General features: G+C 41.9%; 1 pseudogene; it reads right to left on the bottom strand.

Annotated features, from left to right (window-relative positions):
* Positions 1–211: 211 nt before the first annotated feature.
* Positions 212–329, bottom strand: LOC124596805 (annotated as a pseudogene).
* Positions 330–10,185: the final 9,856 nt, after the last annotated feature.

Below are 10,185 nucleotides of genomic sequence, written 5' to 3'. Positions count from 1 at the left end.
AAATTCTCCCCGAACAGGCCATGAAGGTCCAACGGTACCGACCGGCCGCCGTGTCATCTTCAGCCCACAGGCGTCACTGGAAGCGGATATGGAAGGACATGTGGTCAGCACACCAATCTCGCGGCCGTATGTCAGTTTCCGAGACCGGAGCCGCTACCTCTCAATCAAGTAGCTCCTCAGTTTGCCTCACGAGGGCCGAGCGCACCCCGCTTGCCAACAGCGCTCGGCAGACCGGATGGTCACCCATCCAAGTGCTAGCCCAGCCCCAAAGCGCTTAACTTCGGTGATCTGAGGGGAACCGGTGTTACCACTGCGGCAAAGCCGTTGGCTACCAAGACATTTACACGATTTAATTTCGCTGATAAGCTTAAATTTTACGTCGTTCGCTAAAACATATATAAATTCATTCTGCACTTCTGGCGACAAATATGACAGTTTTTGAGATTTATCATGTTCCAAGTTCAAGTTGTATTCTTTCAACACTACATCACACGTTGACAGTAGATTCTCTGGTTCTAAGAAATTGCCTTTACTTGTAGAACGTTGTTCTTCATCAAGTCCACGAAATGCTAGGTTTTGCTTAGCCAGAAACACAGTTATATACAGTAACCTTGGTAAAAGATGATTCCACTTCAGTTTTTCAGTGCCATTAATTGCAACACTACGTCTTCTGTCGCTTTATGCAATTTTAGTCTCATTTCCAAAGTTTTCCACTTTTCAAGATTTTCCAGGTTTTTATTTGCAGTTTCGGCCACATTAGGATTCAGTTTCCACCACTTCTGAAATCGAATCACAGATGTGGCTCTTTCATTAGTGCTACTGGTGACTACAAACAAACGACATCAGAGGCATCCCAGGCTGCAGAATTTTTTCACCAGTAGGTATCACCTTATAAAAACATTCCTTTGAAAGATACCGCACAACACCTTTGGTTTTCGATCGGTGCCTAGATACAGGGCCAAATGGCTTTACCGCAAATCACGTTTTGTTTTTGATCTGTGCTTAGGTACAGTGCCAAATGGCCCTTCTCTGTTTGGAAAAGTTTGCTTCCTTTTTTTATGATTGCAATACGAAATTATCACGAATAGGTACGCTCCAATGAGAGACATCTCTCAAATCCTGCAGTGATTTATTTGTATTATTACAGTCTTTGATAGGAGTAACATTACCAGTATTATCACAGTCATTTTCAGTATTTTTTCTAATTCGTCTCCTTGATGAGTTATCATCATATCTGTCTTATCGCTGTTTCCTTCTCAAGATGAGCTGATGTTATTATCCTTACATCACCGTGAGAATCAGTTTCTTTTGATGCACTTTGGCTATCATCATTTTTTGAAGATGGGGCCAGACATTCTCTGAAGTGGAACAGTTTTAGCTTGTTTTGTTTTTCTCTGCTGAAATCCACTTCATCTTTTGGATGTATGAACTCCTCGAGGCATACTTATTAGATCTTTGACACAAGTACCTAAAAAAAGTATTCTCAGTTAGTGTAGCCGACCTCATATACATGTTAATTTGTGAGGAAAAAACGTGCTGAAAGGCAGTGACAAAGAGATACTATTTAATATTTTCAATAGTTTCAAGGTTAATCTCATCTGTACATTTATTTCATCATCCCCTCTCAGATGTGTGTGTGTGTGAAATTTTATGGGACTTAACTGCTAAGGTCATCAGTCCCTAAGCTTGCACACTACTTAAACTAAATTAGCCTAAGGATAAACACACACACACCCATGCCCGAGGGATGACTCGAACCTCCGCCGGGATCAGCCGCACAGTCCCCCCTCTCAGAAACGTATAAATGAGGTTCTATGTATACGGTTCGACTATCCGCATAAACTAGTTTTCCGAACACCCATTTTCCCCAATTATTTCGAATAATCGATGCTGTACTTAGTCCAGCAGAATGGTGGCTCTCCTAACAGCTTATTTCCACAGAACAAAATGAAATATTCCTTACTACGCATGTTTGCAAAGCGTAACACTGCATAATAAAAATAATACGGCAACATTACGACCAGTTTAAAGTTACACGAGATGATATATGACATGTTTGTGCTTGTGTAGCATAAGTTGCATACATAAACCTTAACAGAAGTAGTACGAGCAACACGAACGAGCTGATCACGCTATGGTTAATTGGCAAGTGATTTTTACCACTTCGGTTATGACTTATGTTTGTGACACGCTGCCCACGCACAGATATGTCAGAAATATTTCTGACGCAACTTTTGAAAATAGAGCTTATGCTAACCGAAAACAGAAAAAAATCTTTTCAAACGGAACTGGTGGTTATATTTTTCAGCCTGAATTTGTCACAGTACCTGAAGCGACGGCAATCATGTATACAACACTGATATATTTTGTTACAAATTATTAAACATCCTATCCACTTAACTTGGTTTTAGGTTCTTGCAAGATATTTCTTCAGCTGTTTTATAACACGCTGTTCAAATAACAGTGTTGTGAATGATGCGAATGAAGCAAAAGTTTCATGATTGCTGCTGAAACATCAATATTGGTCATATTCTCGATGGCGTCCCTAGCGGGTAGGATAAGAAATTAACGTTGCGGGAGGAGAGAGTGCCAGGAGAAGTGTTCTTCATAGAGTGGTGCTACCTCGTGGAGCATTTGGATCGGTTTCTAGTCGACTACACCACCCAGCGAAGTCACCGCAGAGCTATCACATGCTAATGACAGGCCTGTACTCGACCCTGTTTCAAGTCAAATGGGCCGCGCTTTACGCCAGAGAGATGCCGTGAGAATGTAATCTATTTCATTCTTAACTGTTCCATCATTCACTTTTCGAATTTTTTTGTAAAATGTCGTCATGTAATATTAACAATTTTTGTTAAGAAAATTAATCATCGTTTGACCTCTCTGGTTTCGCACTGAAAGTCCAAAATTTCCAATGAATGGATGATCTTCTGTTGACTTCTGTCCTATCTTGGAATTTCGCAACTAATGAAGACAATGTGTTAATTTCTAATTATGTTACTGTTATCCTGAAGTATCATAGAAGTTGCCCAGACTTGACGATATAAATCGCTTCTCATATAAGCCTCGTCTCACTGATTCCGAATATGTCCCATTTGATGTTCTGCTATTCGTCTTCCAAACAGCTGAAATGTTCTTCAACTCACATGTTGCGAATATTATATGCCGCAGCATAGTCATTTTTGTTCAAGTTATTACAATTTCTTTTGTGTTTATTTTCTTGTTTAATTTGATTAGCTGATTTTTGTCCTCATCCCCAATCCCTCCCTCAGGGTCCAAGTGGAAGACGACTGGCAGGACTATCCATAAATCCATAAGAGTATGAGGGGTTGGAGATCTCTTCTGAACAGCACGTTACAAGGCATCCGATATACGCTCAATAATGTGCATGTCTAGGGAGTTTGGTGGCCTGGAACTGCCCAAGTCCGTCGGAATGCACAATGGACATGAATGGGTACAGGTGATCAGACAGGGTGTGTCACCTGTCAGAGTCGTATCTAGACTTATCAGGGGCCCCATACCACTACAACTGCACATGGTCCACACCACTACAGAGCCTCCACCAGGTTGAACAGTCCCCTGCAGACATGCAAGGTCCATGGATTCATGAGGTTGTCTCCGCTCGATACAGTTTGAAACGTGACTCGTCTTACCAGGCAACATGTTTACAGTCATCACCAGTCCAATGGTGGTGTTGACGGGCCCAGTACGACAAGCAGAAAGAGAGAGGAGACAGAGAGAGCGGGAGATATTTATGCGTGCGTATGAGGCTTCCGAACCTGCTCTGATCTTATTGCCGAACCACTTCGCCTGCCATCGAAGTTAGGCGTGATCCGAAGATCACCGAAGTTCTTCGTCTGCCTTTTCGTTTAGCAGTTGTTTATTATTCTGCTGGTTGTCAATAATTGTGACTGGAATGATAGCACGCTGTTAAGAGATGCTTTAATTTGGAATGTAAGTAAATACGCTGTTTACAGACTGAGATTTTCACTCTGCAGCGGAGTGTGCGCTGATATGAAACTTCCTGGCAGATTAAAACTGTGTGCCGGACCGAGACTCGAACTCGGGACCTTTGCCTTTCGCGGGCAAGTGCTCTACCATGTGAGCTACCCAAGCACGACTCCCGCCCCGTCCTCACAGCCTCACTTCTGCCAGTACACAGTTTTAATCTGCCAGGAAGTTTCAGATACGCTGTATAGTTTGTCTAATATTAATAACAGAAGATTATCGTTTTGGCGCGCATCTTCCGAATGCAGCAGCCAATCGCAGAGAAGGACTACAATTCAGTAGGTCTTTCTCACGATACCCGTGCCTAAAAAACCATGTGTCATCGGTACTCACACCACATTACATCATCTTGCCACTGCTGCCTTCTCAACTGCTCTGAGAAGAGCTTCTTGTATCTGAATATAATGGCTGTAAAGCCAGAAATATTACACCAGTCGGGGCGTAAAGCTTTGTCTTGCGGTCATCAAGGGTACACGAGTGGTCCTTCGGTTCCGAAAGCCCATATCGATGAAGTTTCGTCGAATGGTTGGCACGCTGACACTTCTTGATGGTCCAGCATTGAAATCTGCAGCAATTTGGGGAAGGGTTGCACTTCTGTCACGTTGAACAATTCTCTTCAGTCATCATTGGTCCCATTCTTCCAGATCTTTTTCCGGGCTCAGCGATGTCAGAGATTTGATATTTTACTGGATTCCTGATATTCACGGTACACTTGTGAAATGGTTGTACGAGAAAATCCCCACTTCATCGCTATCTCGGGATGCTGTGTCCCACCGTTCGCGCGCCGACTGTAACACCACTTTCAAACTCACTTAAATGTTGATAACCTGCCATAGTAGCAGCAGTAATCGCACGAGACAGTGGTTGTCTTATATAGGCGTGCCGATCGCAGCGCCGTATTCTGCCTGTTTACATATCTCTTTATTTGAAGACTATACCAGTTTCTTTGGCGCTTCAGTATATTACACCTCGATAATTCTCATATGAATTTTATGATAGCCTAGAGGCATCGTTCGTATGAATGGTTCGTGTGGGACTAAATAACGTTCTGTGCCATCTGCAAAGTGTTGCATAGAACATTAGCACCACTCATAGCTTGGTTCATTCTTTCTTATCCGTACTCCAAGATCAAAAGGTCTTCAACACAGACTTTTTCATTTTAATTGGTAAAACATTAGAAGTGATCAGTATTGTAATACAATGACAGAAAAAAATCACAAAACGAAGGAGTTGTGCAGCATAAACAAAAGTTGGTAGGCATGTTTCTACATCTGAAAGTTGATGTCTATTCAAACGTCGCGCCAGTCGCAAATGAGTGGCGCTAGTAGGATGAGAATCAGATTAGCTTTAAATACACGCTGCAGCGGTCGTGGGCGTGTTACTCTTGAGATTGGACGTGGTCATCTGATATTAGTCAAGAATCCCTTTAAGGCGAGAAGGACGCTATTACCAACACCTCAGTGAGTTTGAATGTGGTTCTATAGCACAGCTACGAGAAGCTAGACGTTCCTTCTGCAACGTTGCAGCAACGCTTGGTAGGAATCTAATCTCTGTACATGACTGCTGGCTGCTGTGGGCACAAGAACGTACAGTCGCAAGAAGACCGGGCTCTGGACGGCCACGTGGTACCAACGAGAGGGAAGACCATCCTGCTGAACGTATGGCTCTGTCGCATCGTAGTACACCTGCCGCAGCAGCATGTGCACCAGTTGGCACCACACTGACACAACGAACTGTTACAAATCAGTTCCTTCAAAGGCAACTCCGAGACAGACACCGTGCTGTAGCGTGAATACCAATTCGGATGATATTCTTCCAGTTGGTAATACAACTGAATCTTGGAATCAAGGCTGCATATATTTAGCAACTGTGTGACCTGCGAGTTATATCGTAGGTGGTACAGAATTATCCTGCTAAATTCACTCGATTTTCCACGTAATTTCCATGGAATAATTTTTATGATTTTCAATTAAGGTTATCAATTCATGGTTTTGAGTCCACGTAGAAACTGCAACTAATTTCGGCCTGGCAATGCGATTTACCTGTCCTAACCACCACTGGGGCAACAAGTAAGAGACAAATAACACAGCTTTTTTCTAGATCTGGGGTAAGATGGTTGCTTGTGAAGTGAAAACTGCTTACGCTCAGGGTTCGCTCTCACTGAAGGCCAGATTTTTAGTCATTCTGTTACTGAGCTACAAGCAGCCTCGTGGAAGAGCAATACAGAAATCTTAAGAAAATTTCTCCATCAGAAGCCGTGTTGCTTCTTCCAGTGCCTCATAGAATAAGGGCAAAAAAACTTGTGGTGCCTCATCACTGAAACTGCCTCTTTCCACTTCTGTAGACATAATTTTTGCCTTTTGTTAATAAATAATTATATTTTCGAAATGCCACACTTCCACATACTTGTGAATGTCACAGACTGTCTCAAAGCCCAAAGAAATTCATGCTGACATAAGCACACTCGTTAGTTTTAGATACTTTATGTTTTATTAAATTATACTTTCATTGTAGGGGTATTACGGTAAGTTCTATCGCATTTCCGTTAGTACAGTGCATATTTAATGGCACTTTAATTAATTTATTGAACGCATCAGAGACGCATAAATAATTAACAATATACTCTCTCACATTACCTAAAACAGTAGTTGACTGATTCCACATCTGTAGAAGCCTCCTAGTTCTGAGTTAAAGTTGTCATCAATCCAGGTTTGAAGTGCATTTTCGCCTGAAAACTAATTTTCTTGACTGTTGTTCTATAAAGACTGAAAAAGGTAAACATTTGATGGCGTAAGGTCAGAATAATAAGTGAGTGAGGGATGACGTCCCTTACAACCTCCTGGATGGTTTTGCTTTTGAAATCAGCAGATTGTGTATCATGTAGTAGCGACACAGGACGCTGTTTTGTGGGTAATTTTTGATACAGTGTGGCTGAAAGGTGTCTCCGTTGTTGGCAACAAATACCATCTGTGATGGAGACAGCTCTGGGGAAGAGCTCATAGGGTACAACAGCTTTCTTGAGCCACGAGATGAATAATATTATGTTCACACTGATCTTAGCTCAAGTGTACATCTTTTGTTAGGGATCAGATTTTAACTTCTTCTCAAGAGGTTAACATAATGGCATCATAACTTGCCGCCAATAACAATATTTCTTACAAGGGAACCTCCCCATCGCACCCCCCTCAGATTTAGTTATAAGTCGGCACAGTGGATAGGCCTTGAAAAACTAAACACAGATCAATTGAGAAAATAGGAAGACGTTGTATGGAACTATGAAAAAAGAAGCAAAAAATAGAAACTGAGTAGTCCATGTGCAAGATATGCAACATCAAGGAGAATATGAACTGAGGAGCTCCATGGTCCTGTGGTTAGCAGCTGCGGAGCGAGATGTCCGTGGTTCAAGTCATCCCTCGAGTGAAAAAATTTTTTTTTCAGACAGTTATCAAAGTTCAGGCACTCACACTTCGCTCTCCAAAATTCTAGGACATGTTCAGATTTGCTTGGACATATGCAGGATTTGACGGTCTACACGTGGAAAAATTTGAAAACGTTAAAAACATATGTTTTGACAGAGCACAGGGAAAACTGTGCGACTGTGAAACTGTTGCATTCATTTGTTGCAGTTTATGTGACAAACTCTTATGTTTTAATCACTTTTTTGGGAGTGATTATCACATCCACAAGAAAACCTAAATTGGGCAGGGTAGAAGAATGTTTTTACCCATTCGCCAAGTGTACAAGTTAGGTGGGCCGACAACATATTCCTGTCATGTGATGCACATGCCGTCACCACTGTCGTATAGAATACATCAGACGTGTTTTCCTGTGGAGGAATCGGTTGACCTGTGACCTTGCGATCAAATGTATTCGGTTCCCATTGAAGAGGCACGTCCTTTCGTCTACTAATCGCACCGTTTTGCGGTGCGGTCGCAAAAACACAGACACTAAACTTATTACAATGAACAGAGACGTCAATGAACGAACGGACAGATCATAACTTTGTGAAAATAAAGGAAGAAAACTTTTCACTCAGGGGAAGACTTGAGCCATGGACCTCTTGCTCCGCAGCTGCACATGCTAACCACGGGACCACGGCGCTCCTGAGCTCAGAACATCCTTGATATTGCCTATGTTGCGCATGGACTACTCAGTGTGTATATTTTGCTTATTTTTTTTATAGTTCCACACAACTTCTTCCTGTTTTCTCGATTGTTCTCTGTTCAGTTTTTCAAGGCCTATCCACTGTGCCAACTTGTAGCTAAATCTGCGGGGGGTGCGATGGGGAGGTTCCCTTGTTAGGAATGCTCAGTGAGTGCACATATGACATTCAAGCAAAAATGCAGTGTCAGTCAGACTTTTTCTTTTTTTTATAAATTATGGCATGGAATAATCCTACATCCGACTTATGAGCCTTGCCTATTGATTGGAAATGTTGCTTGATGGTCAAATGGCCACAGTTCATGATATATGTCAGTTGTTGAGATGTTCTCAATATGGAAAGTCATTCATTTCAGAACGATGTTTCTTTAACAAGAAAAACCTTTCCGACGTATTTTGCGCAAAAGCACTCACCCCATACTTAATACAAAGTTTACGAGCTACCTCTGTTGCCTTCACCCCTTCTATTAAAACAAAGGGAACAATATGTCACAAATGTTAGACCTAGTCTCTTATGCAACTGTATTTTACAATGCTTAAATAACGTTCATAAGCTCGAAGTATGCAAACTTCAGTCCATAACTGCAGGATAATGATGTCTGGCTGCGTGTGACCAGCAGCCGCCGTAGGGGGAGGAAATTCTCGATCGTGAATTGTTCTGATCTTGAAGCAGCCATGAGTTGTTTTGCGGATTTGTTTCTGAAGTTTTTGCCATTACTGGTGGGTTAGAAATCTAAACGAATTATCTTTGTAGTTTCATCAGATTGGTAACTTTAGCAGGCAGGCGAAATGCAGTTTAAAAAATAGAGGAAGGAGTGGACTCAAACTCGCGACTATATGTCTACATTGGGCGACATTTACCAGTAGACCACGAGCTAATACAGCTCTACTAACAACTTGAGAAGAAAATGACTCTTCCTCATCATAAAGTGTTCCCAAAACGTGTGTGTGGTCGGATTCAGAATCTGAGGGGCGGCCAGGTTTATTGACCGCCTTAATGCCTTGGCTAGACGTTACAGAGACTGCTGGTACAGCCTGCGGACTTGGGTTGTAACGGCCAGGCTCGTAAAAACTTTTATCCATTGTGGATGTGGAACAATGTGACTACAATGAATAAAGGCTTCTATTAATAACTGCTACCAGTCGCCTTTTGTGATTCTTCACTTTTTATTTACAATGGCCAGTTTTGAATCGCCGCGCGATTTATGGTACACGTTTTCTGAATGGGGATTATTGTAGCTAACTATAAAAAAAGGAAACAAGCAGGCACTGAATGTGGTGCGAATTTTTTATATCGTAAGGCATCACTTACAGTTATTAACACCCGACAGTTTGTTTCTGGTGTACACATTGTTCGGGAAAAGATAATGTACGTTTTCCAGTAATGTTAAGTGTAATGTACACTACGCATAGCAACTCCGACTGCTTTATGCAATGTAAATAAACCAAAGAGCGTGACTGAAGTTACATTCAAAGAATTTGTGTCAGGGCAAATGCTCGTTATTGTATCGTGCTAGTCATACAGAGTGCGGCTTTGACCCAGGGGCAACTGTACTTCCTGCGCTCAGTTGTTTCAGAATACAAATGCGTCGCAGTGCGCAGGGGAATTAATTGCTTACAAGTGCATCGCCCCCACCATAATCCTTACATGCAGTTAGCAATTCCATACGCCAAAATTGGAAGCGCTTCTTATGTGAGTTTCAAGAAGTTGCTTATATGAGTTCAAAGAAGCTGACAAGTGAAATTATTCGTACGGGAGTTGCACAGCTTTCAACCGAAGAGCATATGAGCTGACAAAGAAAACACAGACAACCAAATGTTTGTAATGAAATGGAAACCTTCAAGAACTCATTTGGGAACATCCAATACGCTATTAATAGTGTGGCGATTATCGACCACAAGAAAAATCATCTTCGATTTTTACTTTTATGCTCTTTGACGGTGGATTTTGATATGTTTGTCTTTGCACGGTTCTTCTCTCGAATGTTGACACTTTGTGTGTATGTGCTACAGATA

The sequence above is a fragment of the Schistocerca americana genome, chromosome 2 (genome assembly GCF_021461395.2).
Source record: "Schistocerca americana isolate TAMUIC-IGC-003095 chromosome 2, iqSchAmer2.1, whole genome shotgun sequence".
Lineage (NCBI taxonomy): Eukaryota > Metazoa > Arthropoda > Insecta > Orthoptera > Acrididae > Schistocerca > Schistocerca americana.
The sequence above is the reverse complement of the archived record's forward strand: the minus strand, read 5'-3'. Positions and strand labels throughout refer to the sequence as shown.